This window comes from Propithecus coquereli, unplaced genomic scaffold (genome assembly GCF_000956105.1).
Source record: "Propithecus coquereli isolate 6110/MARCELLA unplaced genomic scaffold, Pcoq_1.0 Scaffold273, whole genome shotgun sequence".
Lineage (NCBI taxonomy): Eukaryota > Metazoa > Chordata > Mammalia > Primates > Indriidae > Propithecus > Propithecus coquereli.
In genome coordinates, this window is record NW_012148319.1 from 2,482,630 (window position 1) to 2,505,657 (window position 23,028).

The following is a 23,028-nucleotide window of genomic DNA, read 5'->3' on the forward strand; positions in this document are numbered from 1 at the left end:
TTTGATTATTTTTTAAGGCAATTCTTTAAAAGTATCTATACCCAGAAAATTCAGCTACATAACCAAGTCCTTAATGTTTAGTCTTAATATAGTTAGGTCTCAAGGGTATATCAAGTTCTTTTCTCCTCAGATAGTTCTTCCCTCTGAGTCCCTAGTCTTTGTGAATGGTCCCAGGATCCTCTCAGTTGCCTGACACAGAAACTTGGAATCATACTTAACTCTTCCATTTCCTTCACTACCCCCAGTCAGTTATTTTGCATTCTAAAAATCACTCATATGTGTCCACCTCCCCCTTTCTTCATTGCCAAGAACCCAAATGAGGCCACCACCATTTATTACTATTAAAGCATCCCAACCAATATTTCTGCTCTAGCATTGCCCATCCAGTCTGTTTCTAACAACACTGAAAAATGGTCCATCTAAAAATACAAGTCTGATAGTGCCACTTCTTTGTTTAAAAGTCTTCTATTGCTTTTAGGATAAAGTCTGAGTTGAAGCTCTAGAACACTCTGCCTGGTCCTCTTCACTTGCTAATTCCTCCTCATTCTTCAGATCCCAACTTAAAATTCACTTCATCAGGGAAAACTCCCCTAACACCCATTAGATTAAATATAGTGTTTCTATCATGTACTTCTAATCACTCATTCAGAATGTTTATCAAGTACCTGCTATATACTTGGCATTGAGCTAGGTATTGACAGTTAAATAGTATCACAGTCCCTGCCCTCACGGAACTACCATATAGAGACACACAGATCTTAAGCAGATAATCATCCAAATAAATATATAATTACCAGTTTCATTATACAAGAAAGCACTGTGAAGACAGTAAAATGTGCAAAGGAAAGAGCTTATCAGCTTTGAGAAATTGAAAGAAGATCAACATGGCTACACAGCACTGAGTGAGGAAAAGGGTGTCATTCATTTACTGTTGTTTCATGATCTGTCTTCCTATAAAACTATAAGCTGAGTTAGAATACCTTAGTACAGAATGGACACATAGAAGATACTTAATAAGTTTTCTTTCAAGGAAAGAATAAACGAACAAATGCAAAAGTTTATTTTTTTAACCTAAGTAGAAACTATGCCATATAATTCCATATTCTGTTTAAAACTTAATAATGTACAATATTAACCATACTTTTAAAATAAAAAGTTTAGGTGACATTAGGTCAAACAGATTCTTTCACATATTAACACATCTATTCAATACTTTTTTATTAAGAATCAATTAAATGTCAGGCACTGTTCCAGGTGACGGAGATAGAGCAATGAACAAAATAAAATTCCAGCCACCATGGAACTGAGAGCAATGAACAAAATGAAATTCCAGCCACCACGGCACTGACATTTTAGCAAGAGAAACATGCAAAAAGATGGATAGACAAAGAAACCAGAAATTAGTAAGTGCTATGAAGAAAACTACAAGTATCCCTTACTATACAAAATTATTTGGTTCGTGATTTGGACATCTAGATTGAATAAGAAGAGATGTTTTAAAAAGTCTCTTCAATTCCTAAGTTTCAGATAGCAAGTATTTAAGAGGTCAGACAGCAAAGGTTTTATCAAAGAATTTATCTGAATCTCTATGGTCCCCAAGATCAGATGGTGTAAAATAGGGAGAAAGAATTGAATGATGGAAGGTGCTAATTTAGTCAGAGTGGTCAAAGCCCTAAATGAAGTGAGAAAACAGTTACTGCAGATCTGAAGGAAAGCATTGTAGCCAGAAGCCATAGCAAGTGCAAAGGCCTGAAGATGGGGATATGCCTGCTGCATTCAAGGAATAGCTAGAAGTCAATACAGCCTTTCTAAAATAACCATCATTCTCTCTCTCCTTCCCTGAAATTGTTTTTCTTCAAAACATTCCTCAGTATCTGACATCATATATTGATTTGTCTCTTAGGAATCCTATGCTATGCTATTTCCCAAACACATATATTTGGTATCATATAATGACATACTGTAAGAGAATGATGAAATGATGAACATAAATTAGTTCATTTTCAATACAGCGCACTTTGGATTGAAAAATAGTTACTCCAAGGTTACTCATGGCTACCATCTATGAAACTATCCCCCCAAAAGATAAAGGACACTTTTCATTTTATATCCTTGGCACTGAAACTCCTAGCACTGGCAGACTGACAAGTCTCTTTGTTTTCAGAGAATATCAAATGACTGGTGCCAACAATTCATCACTGTTTTTCCCTTGCATTTAATCATATTTATCATGTTACATTCAAATTTCTTATCTCTTTAAAAAGAATTACTATTTTTGTAGCTGCTGTGATTGCTTTGGGGGTCTTCTTCATATATTCTTTGCCTAGGCCAATGTCTGAAAGAGTCTTCCCTACATTTTCTTCTAGGATTCTTAAGGTTTCATGCCTTAGGTTTAAGTCTATTATCCACCTAGAATTGATTTTTGTAAGAGGTGAGAGGTGGGGATCCAGTTTCAATTTTCTGAATGTAGCTATCCAACTTTCCCAGCACCATTTATTGAAAAGGGATTCTTTTCCCCAGTGTATATTCTTGTCTGCTTTGTCAAAGATTAGATGACAATATGCAGATGATTTCACCTCTGGATTCTTAGTCCTGTTCCAAAGGTCTATGTCTCTATTCTTATGCCAGTACCATGCTGTTTTAGGTACTAGAGCCTTGTAGTACAGCTTGAAGTCCGGTGGACTGATACCTCCCAGTATGTTCTTTTTGCTCAAGATTGCTCTGGCTATACGAGGTCTTCTCTAGTTCCATACAAATAAATGGGGCCTGATCAAATTAAAAAGCTTTTGTACAGCTAAGGAAACTATCATTAGAGCGAATAGACAACCTACAGAATGGGAGAAAATATTTGCTCTCTATATATCTGATAAAGGGCTGATAACAAGAATCTATCTAGAACTCAAAAAAATCAACAAGAACAAATGAAACAACCCCATCAATAAATGGGCGAAGGACATGAAGAGAAACTTTTCAGAAGAAGACAGAATAATGGCCAGCAAGCATATAAAAAAATACTCCACATCTCTAATCATTAGGGAAATGCAAATCAAAACCACAATGAGATATCACCTAACTTCAGTAAGATTGGCCTTTATTCAAAAATCCCAAAGCAACAAATGCTGACGAGGATGTGGAGAGACAGGAACACTCTTACACTACTGGTGGGACTGCAAATTAGTGCAACCTCTGTGGAAAAGAATTTGGAGATACTTCAAAGAGCTACAAGTGGAACTACCATTTGATCCAGCAATAGCATTATTAGGCATCTACCCAAAGGAACGAAAGTCATTCTATAATAAAGACATCTGCACGCGAATGTTTATGGCAGCACAATTCACTATAGCAAGGATGTGGAAACAACCCAAGTTCTGTCAATCCATGAGTGGATTAATAAAATATGGTATATGTATACAATGGAATACTACTCAATTATAAAAAATGACGGTGATCCAGCACCTCTTATATTTTCCTGGATAGAGCTTGAATCCATCCTCTGAAGTGAGGCATCGCAAGAATGGAAGAATAGGCACCACATGTACTCACCATCAAACTGGCACTGACTGATCAACACTAAGGTGCTCACGCAGTAGTAATATTCTTTGGGGGTGGGGGAGTTGGGGGTGGGTAAACTCACAACTAATTGACACGGTGAGCATTGTAGGAGGGGAAGGGCACGTCTCAAATCACGGTTGGGATGTGGCAAAGTCATAACATGTAACCAGAATGTTTGTCCCCCATAATTTCCTGAAATAAAAAAAAAAAAAGACTTACCTCCTTAGAACTACCTCATTATAAGTAAAAAAAAAAAAAAAAGAGAGAGAGAGAGAGAGAGAGAACTATTATTAAGACTCCCAGGAGCTAAGAAATACTTCACTGTTAAGGCAATTCATTTCAAATGATTCTTAAATTGAATTTAAACTCTGAAAAAAGAACCTGGTCCACCACCTTCATCACACATAGTATCCTTTCCATAAAGTCTTGCTGACTGGGATTGAAATGAACAAAAGTCAGTATCTGAGTTCCATATTTATTGTACTAACATTGAAATATACTGGCTGCCACGAAGTTCCAGTTCTCTTGTAGAAGAACTACCCAAAGCACTGATTTTAGAATGATTTGGGGATTCTCCAGATTCTTAGTGTTTGTTTACTTGTATAAATTATGTTTTACTAAGTATAAAGAAATAAGTACTAAAGAAACACTCAAGAATTTCATTTAGTAAAACCCAGTGGCAGATCCAGATTTTGCATAACCTGAAGCATATATAATTTGAGTGATCCTCTCTAAGAATAAGAATACGAAATTATGAATGCAAAATGAGGTCCAAAGGTAAACAATTATTTGGAACACAGAAAGAAATCACCATAATATGCTGGAGCCTCAGAGATTCATGTTCCTTTCTCTGAGATCTTTTGAATAACAAAAATGCTTATATAGAAATGTTTCCTGACTATAACCTGGCTTCCTTTCTCCACCTAGAACATTCTACAATTCCCAGAATCTCACACAGTTCTATGCAAATGTGGAACCTGTTAGGTCCAGAGCCGAGAGGGAGACACATGAAGCCTCAGGTGTAGCAAAATGCTGTTTATTTGAGCATCTGGGTGCAGATGGCTGGAGGCCAAAAAGAGCGTCCATGCCAGGAAGGGGAGAGCAGTGGGCTTTATAGGAGGTTTGGATGGAATTTTGGGGAGAGTGAATTTTTTTCTGAACAGTAACCGGTTCTGCAACCGTCTGTGGTCAGAGTTAGATTTAAAACCTCTGGACTCTCCAGACTTCTGGGGCTATTGTCCACAGGTTTTATGATCACTATCTAAATTTTCCATTAACCACATTCTGTCCTATATATACTTTCTGGGTTCCCGCCCTGAGCAAGCCTAACAGAACCTGAGCGCATAAGCTCCATGAGCCTCACTGTAATCCCACCTCTGGTAAAACCTTCTTACTTCCCTCTCAGGCTCCAGACTCAAAGGACCCCAGCAGGACAGAGTCAGTCTATAAGTGGAGTTACCACAGTAGTCCAGAGATGCTCTGTGAATACAGAGAAAGCACCACAGTTGCAAATTCATCGAGGTAGCTATGAAGTCAAATAAGTACATCATATCTAAGAGGGATACAAAAAGCATAATGAGAGAATCAAAAACAAAGCCAATGGCTAGGACAGTTAAGAAAGATGGGATGAGGTACAGAGCAGGGGCAACAGCTCAGATGTGAATTTGCCAAGAGAGGTGTCCTATTAGATGTCTCTTTTACGTAGTAACACATGGCCTTTATTACTGGTAATGGGGAAAAAAAGCCAAACCCTGTAAAATAATTTTAAAGAGATTTATTCTAAGCCAGATTTGAGGATCATGTCTGGGAGCCACACCCAAGAAGCCTTGAGCAAGTGGACTCTCTGTGGCTGGGTTACAGTTTGGTTTTATACATTTCAGGGAGACAGGGGTTACAGGTAAAGTCCTGAATCAACACATGGGAGGCATACATTGGTTTGGGCTGAAAAGGTGGGCCATCTTGAAGCAGGGGGCGCTTACAGGTTATAGGTGGGTTTAAAGATTCTTTGACTTGTAATTGGTTAAAGACATGAAGCTTTATCTAAAGAATTGGAAAGTTTTAACATAAGGAGCTGTTTATCACGGATAAGCCACCAGACATATTTGTTGTGTAAATTGAGGACAGGTTTGTCTTACATACAGGTTTGTCTTACATACCCTTAGGCCTGTTAATGGGTTACAAAGGATGTCCCCAAGAAGGGAGGGGACCATGATGAGGCATGTCTGACCTCCCTCCTTGTGGCAGGCGATTTAGTTTTAGGATATCCCCTTGTCCAAGAGGGGGCCCATTCAGTCAGCCGGTGGAGGGGTGAGCCTTAGATTTTATTTTAGTTCACATTACCCTCTAAAATGTTTTGAGATACGGCATGTCTGAATCCAAATATAATGTAGTCCCTGAACTTCTGTCCAAAGTCATTCAACATTAGAATAGTTGTTTTTGTACCTATTCTTGTGATATTGTGAAATATATATTTGGTCTTCATCCCTATTTCTTGACATAAAATCCTAAAATCCTTGAAATCTTGGAGTAATAACAGATTCTTTGTATGCTAATGAGATGGCTGCTGTCTGTGGGAACCTAGATAGCCTCAGGATGAGGACTGGTTACCAGGGGATCCAACCACATGATTACAGGGCTAGAACTTTCAGTCTCCCCCACAACCTCTGGGGAAGGTAGAGAGGCCGAAGGTTGAATTGATAAACCAATGGCCAATGATGCAATTAATCATGCCTAGATAATGGAGCTTTCAAAAAACCCCAGAAGGTCTGAGTTCTGGGGCTTCCGGATAGCTAAACACATGGAGGTTCCTGCAGGGTGGTGTACCAGGAGAGGGCACGGAAGCTCTGTGCCCCTTGTCAACCTAAAGAAAGAAACTGAGGCCAACTAACATAGGTAGAGTGTTTATCTGAGCGAAAGTTGAGGACTGCAGCCCGGGAAACACCTCCAAGTTACCTTGGAGAAGTGCTCTGGAGATCAAAGGAGAGGCTCAAATTTTTAAAGAAAAAGGACATGTCAGGAGAGGGAACGGTTACCAAAGTTGTTTTTTAGGAATTCTCATTGGTGTACAGATATAACATTGATTAGTAATTGGCTATACATTGTTGAACTATAGAGTATGAGTTATTGTGTTCAACATATGGCATTATTAGGTTAATTTATAGCTATTGGTGGTGACACTAGCACTAGAGTTCATGCTGCAAGCAGCTTTGAAATGATTACTTAGCTCAAGAGGATGGGGTTGGTGGGGAGGAATGCATGTATTGTGACTGCTGTCTCATTCTAAAGCCTCTCTGGGCCTAATAATTTGAAGGGGTATAAGGGCGGTCTTGCTGAAATAACAGGAAAATATCTAATGCCACAGTTTTCTAGTAACGGCTAAGGATCAATGATGAGCTCTCCCTACTCTTTCTCTCCCTAGCTAGCAAGCACCCTGCAGGGACTCTGTTTTCACAAATGTCTGAAAAGAACCTAAAGACAGAAAGGAATGTAAATCTTTCTCTTTACATTCACCAGCTCACAGCCTTTAGAAAGTTTCTATAGTCTAAAGGTGTTCCTGAGAAGCTCTGGCATGGACAGCTGGGGGTAAACACCAGGCCTTCTTTTCCTGCCCAAAACCATATCTCAGGGGCAAAATCACACCCCCTGCATGAGTCTGACTACATCTCATAGATGTAAGTTTCCAGGAACAGAATAAGCAAGAAAGAGGGACAACCTGACATCTTGCAACTAACTGCTAATTACTCCATAAGGATTACTATTTTTCTCTTTGTCCCCATAAAGGAAGCAAGCCACTTGGCCTGGCTGCTGGCATCTCCTTTCTCTTTCTTTGGGATACCACGCCATCTCCCTGCTCTCTCCCTCTCCCCCTTCTCTCTCTCTTTCTCATTCTTTCTGTACTTCTAAAGGATAAAATAAACTTTTTTACTTTTATATCTTAATTACTGTGTGAGAAATCTTTCTCCACCTGCGTCGTGAGCACCTGCTAGGCTTTCCACCCTATTAGGGGGCTCACATTCCTTGGGGGAAAAAGTTTCTTTTCTTTCTTACCCTTCTCCATACCTCTCCCTATGCATCTCTTTCAGCGGCCTTTATAATAAATGGGTAATTGTAAGTAGAGTGTTTTCCCGAGTTCTGTGAGCTGCTCTAGCAAATTAATCAAACCCGAGGAGGGGGTAGTGGGAACCCAGATTTATAGCCAGTCGGTCAGATGCACAGGTCACAGCCTGTGCTTTCGACTAGCACCTGAAGTAGGGGGTAGTCTTATGGGACTGAGCCCCCAACCTATGGGATCTGACACTGTCTCTAAGTAAACAGTGTCAGAACTGAACTGAATTAGAGGACACCCAGCTAGTGTCTGTTGGAGAATCTAATGGAAAAAATTGATGTGTCAGGGAAAAGAACCATATATCTGGTGTCAGAAATGTTGCCTGACTATGCAAGAGTAGGGAATAAAAGAAACTTGGTTTTTTTCCTCTATATATCTACAGTCCTATAGATATATTTGTATTTGTAACTGCTACAACATAACGATGGCATTTTTAAAAATTGCTCTTTTATTTTACTAAGATATCCAAGACTTGAAGGTAGGTCACCAGGAATAATTACTAAATGTTAAATTATTTTCTGTTCTCTTTTACCAACCTTATCAAGTGAAAATAATCCAAACTAGTATTTACTAAGTAATTTTAGGCTAACACGTTATCTCCAAATAATACTTCATATTTTATATTCAAAATAATGTCCAATAATTTGAGAGTAACTCAAAGACTCAAAGGCAATTCCCTCTTTTCTGAGAGAGGACTGGTAGATAAAATTGTATCTTATTATTTGGGCAGATAAGGTAATTTATCTTTTTCAGGACCTCAGTTATGAAAAATATGGTGCTATGAATGGGAAAAGATGAGTCACTTTCTTCCAGGGACACTTCTATTATATTAAGAAACAGACCAAAACAGAGGCAATCAGGCCTCACTTCAAAATATACTGGGAACACAAGGACAAACAGGCTGAATTTTAAGTGTTGAACAGAAAGGGCCCATGAATGCATGGTCAACATTTCCATTTTTGGCTTCTCAGCTGGTTCAAGCAGTTTACCACTGTCAGCTTCCGGGGCAGCAAATTCCATCATCAGCACTACATTGGCCAAGTATAAGGACCACAGGGTCAACATACAGTTCTCCAGAGCAAAGGCAAACTGTTTCTGCCATCCTGTTCTGCTATCAAGCCCAGTGTGAGCCACGTGAAAATATCATCAGCAGGCTTGAACACTGAGCCATGTGGAATCAGGAAGGAAAATCATTGCTAAGACAGAAAGCCTGTCTGCTGAAGCCAAATTAGTGTCCAAGAAGAATTAAAATTCTAAGGGCACAGAAAAGGCATAGCCAAAGAACAAAGAGTGAAATCATAAAGCAAAAAGATCTAGACTGGTTGAACAATTTAAAAGTGGGCTGTGTTCAGGCAGATCACCTACACGGTGCTTGGAATATGCCATATGTGACAGGACAACTTCTTAAAGCAAGTTAGGCTGGGCCAGACCTTGCCTCTTTCCTTTTCATCTGATGGACTGGTCAGTTTTGACTCTCATGCCTACTTAGTGGATCTCAAGGTAATGTCCTTGTGTCTGATTCTTCTATTCTAAAACCAAGTTCTGCCATCTGTCCCTAATTTCCTGATTCTCTAACCTCAGTTAGTCATAGTCCTACCCTACTAGCAAATAGAATAGTACTCATGCTTTACTCAGAATCTCAGAGCATGAAACCATGCCACTACTGGTATAGGAGATGCAGCTAATCTGGTCTCAGCCCTATGGACAAATTTTGCAGGCAAATTACCAAGCTCCTATAACTGTTGATTCAACTAACTTCCAGAGTTTGAATGGGTCTTCTAGCTCTAAGAATTCTGGGGTAATTACTTTTATACATAACTATCTCCCCAACTTCAATGTATGCTTCCTAATAGAAGAAAACATTCATATGCATCTGTAGACTCTCCCTCCACATTCAGTCCATAATGTCTAACTTGTGAACTAAAATAAAATCTTAAGGCTCACCCCCTACTGGCTGACTGAATGGATCCCCTCTTGGCCAAGGGGATGTCCTAAAACTAAATTGCCTACCATGAGGAGGGAGGTCAGACATACCCCAACATGCCACCACCCCGCTTCTTGGAGACATCCTTTGTAACCCATTGACAGGCCTAAGGGCATGCAAGACAAGCCTGCAGGTCTTTAATTTACACCACCAATATACATCCAGGTGGCTTGTCTCTGATTAACGGCTCCTTATGTTAAAACATTCCAAGCCTTTAGATAAAGCTTCACGTCTTTAACCAATTACAAGTCAAAGAATCTTTAAACCCACCTATAATCTGTAAGCCCCCTCCCCACTTCCAGATGGCCCACCTTTTCAGGCCAAACCGATGTACGCCTCCCACATATTGATTCAGGACTTTACCTGTAACCCCTGTCTCCCTGAAATGTGTAAAACCAAACTGTAACCCAGTCACAGTGAGACCACTTGCTCAAGGCTTCTTGGGCGTGGCTCCCGGTCATGATCCTCAAATTTGGCTCAGAGTAAATCTCTTTAAAAATGTTTGACAGAGTTTGGCTTTTTTTCCGTTGATACAGAGTTCCTGAGTAAACAGCAGGAGAACGAGCTACAGTCTCAATCGTATCTTGAGGACACAGTCACATCTCCTGTGATAACCCCTTCTCCAAGGAAGGGCAGGAAACCAACTTTTGGAGTTTGACATCCTTGCAGTTTTTGTTATCTACCTGCCTCTGCTTTTGTTATCAACTGGCAGCCATCACTATTTTTTTCTCTCTTCGTCCCCCTTAAAATCAGCCAGCCACTGGCCTTGCGGCTGGCATCTCCTTTCTCTTTCTTTGGGATGCCACACCATCTCCCTGCTCTCTTTCCCCACTTCCCTTCTCTCTTTCTCTTTCTCCCTCTTTCTCTCTCTTACTCTCTCATTCCTTCTATCCTTCTGAGAAAATAAACTTTTTTACTTTTATATAAATCTTAATCTCTGAGTGAGAAATCTTTCTCCACCCATGCTGTGAGCACCTACTAAGCTTTCCACCCTAACACTAACCAGTGTTCATTCGACATGCACTGAATGATTCTATGAGTCAAGTTGCCCCTTACAATTTTATTATACAACTAAAATTAAAAATATGGCCATGTGAGATACCTTTTACATACAATATAAATCTAAAGCAGAGCATAAAGTATCTTTCTTTACATTTGAGCCACAGATTTTGCTCTGCTCAGCACCCTATGTATAAAATCATGTAAGATTTTATTTTGGTTGCAAGATGAAAATTGCTTCAAAGGAGAAATTATTTAAATGTAAATAATACAATAAAAATCCGAATAACAAAAAGATTTCTACTTCAGCTGATGGCTTACTGACTTGTGGAAATAAATGATATAACAAAATATAATAAACTTATCCTCGAGATTGTTCTGATAACAGCTAACCCAGTTATAAAATGAGAACACATTATTTAAGTTACAACAATATATAAATGTTCTCTAATCTTTTCATTTTTTCCCCAAATGGTAAAGTTCTCTAATCCATTTTCAAATGTCTTCCTTTCTAAAGAAAAAAAGGGGGGGGGGGGAGGCTACTTGAATAAATCCCTCCAAGTCACTATGAACCCAACTAATAGCCAACAATGTTTTGAGAGAAAAAAAAGAAAACTGTACTTCTTATCTTTCCCTTTATCATCATCTCTCATTTCCTTAGTTGTCCTCCTAGCAGAGGTACAGAGCAGGCTGGTCCTGACAACCTGGAGACAGCATCAATTCACAGAGGACTTGTTATCCAAAACTGATACATGGCTCAATCTTTGGTAATTCTGAACCTATTTTCTGAAATAATATTTAAAACATTATCAGTTCCCAGGCCAGCCCACAGATGCCTACGTAAATCCACAGTACAGCTGAAACAATAAAACTTCACATATAAAAATAATGACGCTACCACAAAAGCAACAGGATTTCAGTTACTTTTAGGAACATTGCTCTAAGTTCTCTAGAGTCTTGCTTTAGGCCAACTGCTTATATGCACAGATGTTCATACCCTAGGAAGGAGATGTTACTGAAGCGCAGGAGTGCTACCAAAAAGGCCTAAAATATTACATGCCTGCTTGAGAATCGAGATATTTCAAAGAAATTATCAAAAGAAATTTTTAAAAAATCCTCTCTGTATACCTAAAAGGTGGAAGTTTTGAATAGTTTTTTCAGTTAAGAGTAACAAATCATTTTATTAATCTAATTTGGGACAGCTTATAAAAATATATGTAGACACATAGCACTCTAATAAGGAAAACTATAAAACTTCAATATACTTTTAAGAATATCCTTAGAACAAATATTTGTGTTTGGGAGTATTCAAGGTCTTGAAGGGGCAGGATTACAGCTGCCACAGAAGCTGCTTTCGCAACCCCCGTTAAGAGTCTCCATAGGCATTATTCCGTGGTTGAGGCATTAGAGCACTTGAGGAACATGACTGTTCCAGAAGACCAGTCTACCTAACAACATACTGCATGCTAGGGATGATCTGAAGAACTGATCCAGTCAAGTTTCTTCCCTAGTTCTAGCTACCTGCCCTCTGGGGTCATATCCTATTTTTTGAGCCTAGGGTCCCTCAGGCAGAATTGGGCTGTGTGAATAGGGAAGAGGTGGGAGGGTAGGCCTGCAGGTAACAGGTGAAGGAGAGCAGAAGGAAATTAATAGTTATTGAAAGCCTAGTATAAGCCTGGTTCTAAATACTTTGTGCGTATGTGACTGCACAACATTGTAAAATAGGCATTACACTGTCTCTATTTTACAGATAAGAATATTGAGGAATAGAGAAGTTACAAAAGTTGCCCAAGGTCAGGCTATTGGTGAATGATAGAGCGGGGATATGGATCCTGGTCTGTGTGACTCAAGTTATGTTCCCAGTTTCCCACAGAGTCGGGTAGAGCATCACTATTCTCCAAATCCCTGAAGAGTTTTGCTAGCACAACCTCATAACCCTAAGAACATAGGAGCTTTATTACTTTTTCTGTGTATAATAAAATAGATATATAAAATAGAACTTGTAGACCCACAGAAAACTATTTACCCACACAATATAAGCTACAAGAATTATTTATTTCCTTTCCATTTTATTCTCTATTCTGGTTCATTATAATAATGTTTCTTTTATTTCTGAATTTCTTTTTACTGGCAGGTCAATATTCTTTCCTTACATGATCTTTTGAGGGTCTTTTATATTATAAAGCAAGTGTCTTAGTAACCATGGAAATCTAGACTGTAAATTTCTGACTTTGTGCTATTGAAGAACATTTTAGCTTTTAATAAACTACCATTAAATTCAGGTTTTGTTTTAAATCAGTAAGTATCATTGTACTAACCATCTATACAGGAAAATTATGTGGAGAAATTGCTTAAATCAAAGTAAATAACCTATAAAGACTAAGAACAGATACAATACTTTAAAAATATTTTTTAAATATCTATAGCTTTTTGGATATGATGTTTCTGAAACTGGCTCAGTAGATCTTATTTTAAAATTTTAAAGATTAAATCATATCAAATAAGAAACCAACTGTGAGAAATTGTGGCTCCATATGCAGTTATATTTTAAGTGTGAGCTATTGTAATGAAGCTTTCAGATTTTAAATTCTGATTCAGACATTAACTGCTATGATTTTTTTTAAACAGGACTGAAAAGGGACAATAAATCTAGCTGGGGACAGCAAGAATCCTGATATCTACTCATCAAATAGAAGAATGAGTTTTAGTTTGGGAAACTGACAAATAAATTCTAATCATTTTTGTCACAAATTAACTGTGACCATAGGCCAACAAATTAAAATCTCTGGACCTCAGTTTTCTCATCTGTGAAATATTTTAGATTAGGTGATCACTAAACATTCCTTCGAACTACTTAAAAAAAAAAAGCATGACTATGATCTGTTTGCGTAAAGTGAAAAATATCTGTGAAGGATTTGCTTACACGAAAAGATGAACAAAAGATATTTTTACCAAAATAACAAAAAAAGCCCTAAAAAGGGGGTTACCTTATATATTAATAAGAACAAAAAAGCCCCAATCTACCTGGTACATTTAATAAATTTATTTTATAGAATGATCATATTTCCTCTGGAAAACGTAACTGAATTTTACAAAAAATCTCAGATTTAAATTTATCTTGAACAAATCTATGCAGATTACCACTCCCAAAATATCTCTTTCTAGCTCATCTAAGAATGAATGCATTACATCAATACAAAATGTTGTAATTTAAAAATTGATCCATTTCTGAAAAACTGCTGAGGAGATTGCCCATCCCAGCCTCAGGTGAGGAGTAGGGAGGGGATTCAATCATACCCCATAAAGGTTGAGAGGGCTAACCCAAATTTCCAGCAGATACAAAACTTCCTTCTATTAATATTCATGACAAGTACGTACTCAGCCAACAGAAGCAAGCTCAAATCATTCTGGTACTTTCCAGACACCTTCATACCAATTTTGGATCAATAAAAGGATAGAAAAAAAGTCACTTAAAAACATTTTCCCATTTTTTTCTTTTGCTACATATGAGACATTTTTACTTTTGACTTACTTTATTACTGATTCTTCATAACTTCAGATATACTTTGTTTTCTGATTGGTCTTTAGTTACTAGGGGAGCTGTTATTTATATGACCCTCCCTTCTAAAATGCAAATAAGCATCTATTAAATTAGGATTAACTTTGGGCTACAGAAATATATTTGAGTTTTTAAAAAATTTAAAAGGTCATATCTATAGCATAATTTTTCAAACTACTGTATTTTCAATAAGGAAAAAATCACAAATGTTCAGTAATAGGTACAAGCATTGTGTGAAAGTGTCAATAAACATGGTAAGCAGAGAGTCAGATATAAAGGTTTTATTATTAATTCACTATTTGAATTTCACCAAGTTGCTTAACTTTTGTATACTTCTGTTTCCTCATCTTACAATGGACAAATAGAGATTTGAGCTAGAAAAAATCCTAGGGATTATCTTGCCCAATACCCTTATTTTACAGATTAAAAAACTGAAACTCAGAATCAAATGATTGCCCAAGTTACTCTGTAAAATAGGGACAATAAAAATACTCTTTGTCTGCTTTAGAGAGTTTTTTTCAGAAGAGGAATGAGATCGTGGATTTTTTTTTAAAGCACTAGATAATAAAGTAATAGTATCACATTTTAAAAAGTTACTGTAAAGAGAAGCTTGTCATATAATGGAAGTCAAAATTAAAATTTCTCACAAAGAGCATACTATGTTTATTCTTACAACCAAATGCTAAGAAAATATTAAGTCATTAAAATGAAATGTTCAGTTTTGAATCGAAAGTTTAGTTTATTATTTCTCAAACAAGAAACAGTATAATCAATCAAAGTATGCACCTAATCTATCGGCACAGTTTTGCCATCTTAATGGTAGCTTGCTTTTGTCAGCAGCAAATTTGCCTGGAGAGCAAGTGGCGATGAAATCGTGAAAGGCATTTTCCACAGCTTGTTGAGAACTGCATATTTTCCCTTTTAAGAATTGGTCCAAAGCCTGGAAAAAGTGGTGGTCAGTTGGTGCAAGGTCTGGTAGAATTTCCAAGTCCAGCATCTGCAGTTTGAGCAGCGTTGTTTCTTGCAACATGTGGTCTTGCAAGAGGATTAGCCTGTTTTGGCTGCTTAATCACAAGCATCCTCATCATTTCGTCCAACTGACTGCAGTAGACATTCGCTGTAATCAATTGACCAGGTTTCATGAAGCTATAGTGGATACCAGCACTGGACCACCAAACAGACACCATTGGCTTTTTCTGATGAACATTCACTTTGGACTCTGTTTTGGCACTTCATCTTCATCCAACCATTGTGCTAAATGCTTGCGATTATCAAAAAGAATCCATTTTTCATCACAGGCAACAATACAGTGTAGAAATGGTTCGCCTTTTTATCTCAACAGCAAAGAAAGACAAGCCTCAAGACAATTTCTCTTCTGATGATCATTTAATTCATGCAGTACCCATCTCTTCAGCTTCTTTACCTTGCTGATTTGTTTCAAATGGTCCAATATTGTTGGAATAGTAACGTCAAAGCTTGCTGTTAATTCACGCACAGGTTGAGATGGATTTGCTTCCACTACAGCTTTCACTTCACCACTATCCACCTTGGTCTCAGGTCACCCAAATGGCTCATTTTCAAGATTAAAATCACCGAATGGAACTTCTCAAACCATCGACGTATTGTGCGTTCATTAGCCACATCCTTCTGAAACACTTCATTGATATTTCAAGCTGTCTATGCTACATTCATTCCATGATGGAACTCATATTTGAAGATAACACGAATTTTTGACTTATCCATGGTTTCACAAAAATCACTCTAAAAAAAGTGAACGATACTCAAAACCCAAAATGTGCATTTGAAAGACTGAGGATGCACCTCCACAATAAAAATAAAACAATAAGTGTCAAAGTAAAATGTCAGAGATGTCAATTGTCAAACTTACTACTGAAGGAAACTGGACATTCCATACTTAACCTACCATTTGTCCACTTGCAAAGTCACCACATTCCAAAATGATCTGAACACATAATTTTAAAATATCCTTTCCATATACCTAGATGACTTAGGCAGAGTTAAATGGATTTTTAAACACTAAAAGGAAAATTCTTGAAAGTAAAACTGAGCATAAAAACATTTGATTAAAACACTATTTTAAAATATATTAAAGGACTAAAAATATGGACTAAGAAGTGAGCAGAAAAGAATATCTATTGCTTAAATATATTAATTAAACTCCTACATTTTAGTGACCCATACCTTGCCTCTGTTAAATAGACTTGCTACATAGGAAGCTGAAGAAAAAACAATAAATTTACTGTAATAAGTGGTATCCTAGTGAGAATTAAATAGCACAGCAAACTTGAGCTATAACTAATTTTAACACAAAAAATTCTGATAAAGATTAGGAATATGTGTATGAGAATTGTGATGTGATGATTCAGATATAGCTGAGAAATAGGGCTGAGAATTGGAAAAAAATAAACACCTAAAACAACCTAATTCTTATGTCATCCACTTCAGCACTTTGCAACTTCATAAACCACATAATTACTTCAGAACTACCCAAAATTTATTGAAGAAACCTAAGATCACTAAATTGTAAAGAAATAAGAAAACAAACTGAATTTTATGCATCTCATTAAAAGACCATTAAATGAGCAGCTGTTTCTTCATTCTCATTTATGTACATTGGTCATTATATCTAGGCTTGCCCATAATAATCTTGTGCCCTGATCAGCAAGTGAATGTGACAATGTAACTAGAAGTTGTTCTTGCCTAAGTAAGTATGCAGTATCTGATATTATAGATCACACATTAATATGCATGTGTAAAGGCAGAGTATAAATAACTATGTATACAGGATAATCATTATGGGGTTTAACCCTAACTCAGAAATTATTACCAACATTTATTGTGCCAAGCACTATTCTAAACCCTGGGGATATAGCAATGAATAGAATTCCTAAAGTCCCTACCCTCATTAAGTGGAGATAAGAAGACAATAAACAAACCAATTAGTACTTCACTTGTAATCTTGGTGAAAGTTGTCTCACTTTGCTATCTATAAAACTAGAAAACTAATATCACTTATATAAGTCTCATTATATCCTTCTCAAACAAAAATTATGTCAAAGACCTATAAATCAGTAAAGCTTGTCTCCCGATTTCCCCAAATTTAACTGTCTCCAGTGGCACATACATAACAGAATGCAGGCTAGAGTTTGAATTGTAAGCCATGCCATGAAATACAAGAAAAATAACTGGATCATGACAGGGCTTAACATAAGTCTGTGTGCTATTAGGTTACTAAGTATGAAATGTCCGATTTCCTTCAGTAGCAAGTTTGACAGTTGATATCTCTGACATTTCACTTTGACATTTCTTGTTTTATTTTTATTGTGAAGGTACATCCTCAGTCTTTCAAATGCATGTTTTGGCCTTTGATTATCTTTCAAATTTTTTTTAGAGCAATTTTTGTGAAACCATGGATAAGTCAAAAATTCATGTTATTTTCGAACATGAGTTCTGTCGTGGACCAATGCAGCACAAACAGGCCGAAAAATCAATGAAGTGTTTGGGAAGGATGTGGCTAATGAATGCATAGTACCTCAAGGGTTTGAGCCACGTGGGCGACCTGAGACCAAGGTGGATAATGATGAGCAGCAAGCTGTAGTGGAAGGGAATCCATCTCAGCCTATGCATGAATTAGCTATTTTGAGCATATTTTGTCTGTTTTAGTTTCCATACCAATGTTCAAAGAAATCATTTTCATTTCAAATATCACTACTGTCAGTTTAAAACCCTTTGTTATCACAAAAATGTTAATCAGATTATGAATCTGTAAGTCACATTTTAACATGAGAATTCTTTTTTCTCTTCCAGGTAAAGAAATAATTTTTGACATAATGAATGCATACTTTTGCAAAACTGCATCAAAACAAGAATATAGCTTGATGTTTGATTTTTGTATTTATGACAACAAACTTGTTATGAATGAGCAAATAAAATTAAAGATTAAAGTTCTGACCAAGCTACTTTTGCATAAGAAAACAAGACTATCTGGGTGTAAGGAATTAATCCCTTGATTCAAGCATGCTGTCAGTAATTCTGAAACATCAATGTACATGACAATAAATCAGAGCAAAGAAATATATTGAGATTGCCAACATAAAACGTTAAATTAGTTAAGGTCCTGAATCAACCAATTAATCTCTATCTCTTTTTTCAATCTTTCTCTCTCTCCTTCCTAATCAACAACACATAAAGGAAAAAAGACCTGCATTGAGAAAACTAAGGCCAAAATTTGGGCACAAACCAAAAAAAAATTGGAAGAAATGTATACTAACAATAGAGCTATACTTCTGTCTTCCTATTAGGCAGTGAACCTCTCTCTTCTAAGGGCAGAGGGCAAGTTTTATTCACCTTCGTACCTCAGGCTAAGCATAGTGCCAGGTATATATGGACCTAATAAATATCTTCTCTTTTTTTTTTTTTTTTTTGAGACAGAGTGTCATTCTGTCACCCGGGCTAGAGTGCCATGGTGTCAGCCTAGCTCAAGCGATCCTTCTGCCACAGCCTCCCAAGTAGCTGGGACTACAAGCGCATATCACTATGCCTGGCTAATTTTTTCTATTTATAGTAGACATGGGGTCTCGCTCTTGTCCAGCCTGGTCTCGAACTCCTGACCTCAAGCAATCCTCCCACCTTGGCCTCCCAGAGTGCTAGGATTACAGGTGTGAGCCACCTCACCTGGCCCTAAATATCTTATTTTGTTGAAAAACATAGAGATAATCAAAAGAGACCTTCTACATCCTCCCATCACCAAAACTACTCACTTGCTGGCACCAAAGCCCACATTCTTTCCACATCATGTACTGCCTTTCAATAACAGTTACCTCCATCCCCACTGTCCCCATTGCTCCCATCTTCCTCCAAAAGAAACAGAAGCATATAAGTTTCTTACATAGACCCTTGATAAAAGCTCACAATATGTTTTCATGGTTTAACAAAGTCTATTCAACAAATTACACAAGTGGTCCCTGAAGAGTACTCTGGGCCGGGCGCGGTGGCTCACGCCTGTAATCCTAGCTCTCTGGGAGGCTGAGGCGGGTGAATTGTTTGAGCTCAGGAGTTCGAGACCAGCCTGAGCAAGAGCGAGATCCCGTCTCTACTAAAAATAGAAAGAAATTAATCAGACAACTAAAAATACATAGAAAAAATTAGCCAGGCATGGTGGCACATGCCTGTAGTCCCAGCTACTCGGGAGAAGGATTGCTTGAGCCCAGGAGTTTGAGGTTGCTGTGAGCTAGGATGATGCCACGGCACTCTAGCCTGGGCAACACAGTGAGACTCTGTTTCAAAAAAAAAAAAAGAGTACTCTGGAATGATTGGTTAGTATCCCTTGGCTAGGTTCTCTCAATCAACAATCACCTTAGGTTGGTGATACAAACCATCTGGTCAAACACTATAACATAAGCTCAGTAGCAATTATCTACGAATCTAAAAATCATGTGCTCCAAAATCAGATGTGCAAATGCAAAAATATTTCGTTGTAAAAATAAAAGCCTGACTGGTATTCTTGCCTTCATGGAGGGTTACTCCACACCCATTAGCAGTGTAGGTCACAGAAGTCCCCACATGCAGGACCAAAAATTCTCACCAAAACTGAATCTGGATACATTTAAATTGCCAGACAATTAAGGCAGCAAAGTTCTGCACAGGAAACTTTCATTGTCCTCTGCTTTTCATAACAACTGAAATTACTGAAATATGACATCTGACATAGTCATTCACACAAATATGAGGCATCCAAAATCAATACTAACACTTATCGGGTGGTTTGTAGGCACGAGGTTCTACACTAGAACATGCTTTAGGCATGACTTCCATAGGAGAAGCAGACTTATCTACTGACAACCATCAAACTGAAGGGAAAAGCAATGATCTGTGGAGGTATAAGTAAGGTAGCCTCTTTCGAGATCTACTCATTGTAAGTTTTTTCCTTATCAGTTTTATAAGCTCTGTCACATTCTAAAAGCCACTCAGAGTTCAGTTAAGTAACAAACTTCCTGATATATGAATTATTCAGCAATATTATCTTTGCCTAAAGGCCTATGCATAATACCCATGTTCCCATACAGTTAGAAAAGATTTTTACAAGATACCTTCATCCTGTATTTTCAAAACACATGATCTCTAAAGAACCTACAAATTTGCCCTCCTCCCAAAAAACTATGGGAACAATTCAATTTAACCCTAGGTGATTACAGAATGACTAACTAAAGTTTCTGATATGTTTCTGTTGAAAAAATACTTAAAAAGTGATCCCTAAAAAACTTAATACAATGTAAAGACACCCAGGAAAACATCAAATTCACAAAGACAAGAATTTGGTTTATTTAACTCATACACATATATGTATACTTGCAATCCATGCTTTATTAAATTCTTTAATGACAAAGAAATTATATATCTAAAACCAGTGCTATCCCATACACAAGGATGCTCAGTGCAATATTATTTTCAGTAAAGAAAAAATGTAACAAACTTCAGTGTCCTTTAATAAGGAGATTGGTTAAATAAATTATCATAGTTCAACACTATGAAATACCAGTAAGCCAATAAACAAAATGAGACATACCTGTACGTGCTGATCACAATATATTGTTAAGTGAATAAAGGCAAGTTGCTAAACTATATGATTGCTATGATTTCACTACTAAGGGGAAAAAACTATAATGGGATAAACTCACACACTTGTGTATACATAGAAAAAGTCTGGGAAAATGCTAAGCAATTATGAGTTGTTATTCCAAATGGTGAGAGAGGGGGTAAGGACAAGGGTGGGAACCTTTCATTCTTTTACTTTATATGTTACTATAGTGTTAGTGCTTGAATTTCATACAAAAATGTATTTCCTTTGTAATTAAAAAATTAAAAAGTGTTATCCTCTTCAAAGTTGTAAACTTGAGAGGACATATACATAATTTAATGGTATCATGATTGCTCAAAACATTTGCCACACAACTCTTTTAAAACTACTTTAAAAGTTTGTAATTTTTTCTTTTTTTTTTTTTTTTTTGAAACAGGTCTTGCTCTGTTACCTCTGGGCTAGAGTGCCATGGTGTCAGCCTAGCTCACAGCAACCTCAAATTCCTGGGCTCAAGTCATCCTCCTGCCTCAGCCTACCAAGTAACTGGGACTACAGGCATGCGCCACCATGCCTGGCTAATTTTTTCTATTTTTAGTTGCCCAGCTAATTTCTTTTTATTTTTAGTAGAGACAGGGTCTTGCTCTTGCTGAGCCTGGTCTTGAACTCCTGACCTCAAGTGATCCTCCTGCCTCAGCCTCCCAGAGTGTTAGGATTACTGGTGTGAGCCACCATGTCCAGCCTCAAAGTTTGTAGTATTCGGACATATCTTGGTAACAAATATTTATCCTATGAGAATGGTTTTAAATTTTAAAATGCAAAAAGCAGTTGGAGCCATATCTGGTAGCAACAATGCAAACTATACTATTTTGAATCAATATAAGGTAGGACCAAGTCCAGGCACAATGGTTCCTGCCTGTAACCCTAGCACTTTGGGAGGCCAAGGCAGGAGGATCACTTGAGGTCAGGAGTTCGAGACCAGCCTGGGCAACACAGTGAGATCCTGTATCTATAAAAAATTAAAAAAAAAAAATTGTTAGGTGTGTTGTCATGCACCTGTAGTTCTAGCTACTCAGGAGCCTGAGGAGGAGGATTGCTTAAGCCCAGGTATTCAAAGTTACAATGAGCTATTATTGCACCATTGCACTCTAGCCTGGGTGAAAAACAAGACCAAATTTCTTTAAAAAAAAGACTATATTATTTATAATATCCAAGACATGGAATCAACCTAAGTGTCCATCAATGGATAAAGAAAATGAGGTACATAAATACAATGAAATACGGCCCTAAAAAAGAAACAAATCCTGTCATTTGTGACCACATGGATGAACCAGGAAGGTAGTAAGTGAAATAAGCCAGGCACAGAAAGACAAATACTGTATGATCTCACTTACGTGTGGAATCTAAAAAGTTAAACTCATAGAAGCAGAGAATAGAATGGAGGTTACAGGGGCTTAGGGTGGGGGAGAATTGAAGGACGGGGGAGATGCTGATCAAAGCATACAAAATTTCAGTTAGATAAGAGGAATAAGTTCAGGAGATCTATTGTACACGGTGACTGTAGTTAATAACAATATATTCCATGCAGATGCTTCTCAACTTACAATGCGGTTATGTCCCAGTAAACCCATTGTAAGTTAAAAATATCATGAGTCAAAAATGCATTTAATACACCTAACCTACCAAACATCATAGCTTAGCCTAGCCTACCTTAAATGTGCTCAGAACACTTAACATTGGCCTATAGTTGGGCAAAATCATCCAACACAAAGCTATTTCACAGAGCTTTGAAAACCCGGGGCAAAAAAAAAAAAAACCCTACTTCATAATAATGTGTTGAATATCTCATGTAATTTATTGAATATTGTACTGAAAGTGAAAAATACAATGGCTTGCTGTCACTGCTTGCATCACAAGAGTATCTATCGTACCACATATTGCTAGCCCACAAAAAGATCAAAATTCAAAGACAGTTTCTACTGAATGCATATTGCTTTCACATCAAGCTAAAACTGAAAAATGATAAGTCGAATCATTGTAAATTGGAGACCATCTGTACTTGAAAATTGCTAAGATAGTAGATTTTAAATGTTCTCTCTTCAAAAAAATAAGTATGTGAGGCAATAGATACATTAATTAGTTTGATTTAGCTATTCCACAATGTTTACATATACTAAATCATGTTGTACACCACAAATATATACAATTTTTATTTGTTAATTAAAACATAATTT

General features: G+C 37.3%; 1 protein-coding gene across 2 annotated transcripts in view; it reads right to left on the bottom strand.

Annotated features, from left to right (window-relative positions):
* Positions 1 to 23,028, bottom strand: part of NUBPL (nucleotide binding protein-like) — a 213,973-nt gene that overhangs the window by 52,674 nt on the left and 138,271 nt on the right. The gene's annotated exons all lie outside the window — the stretch shown is intronic.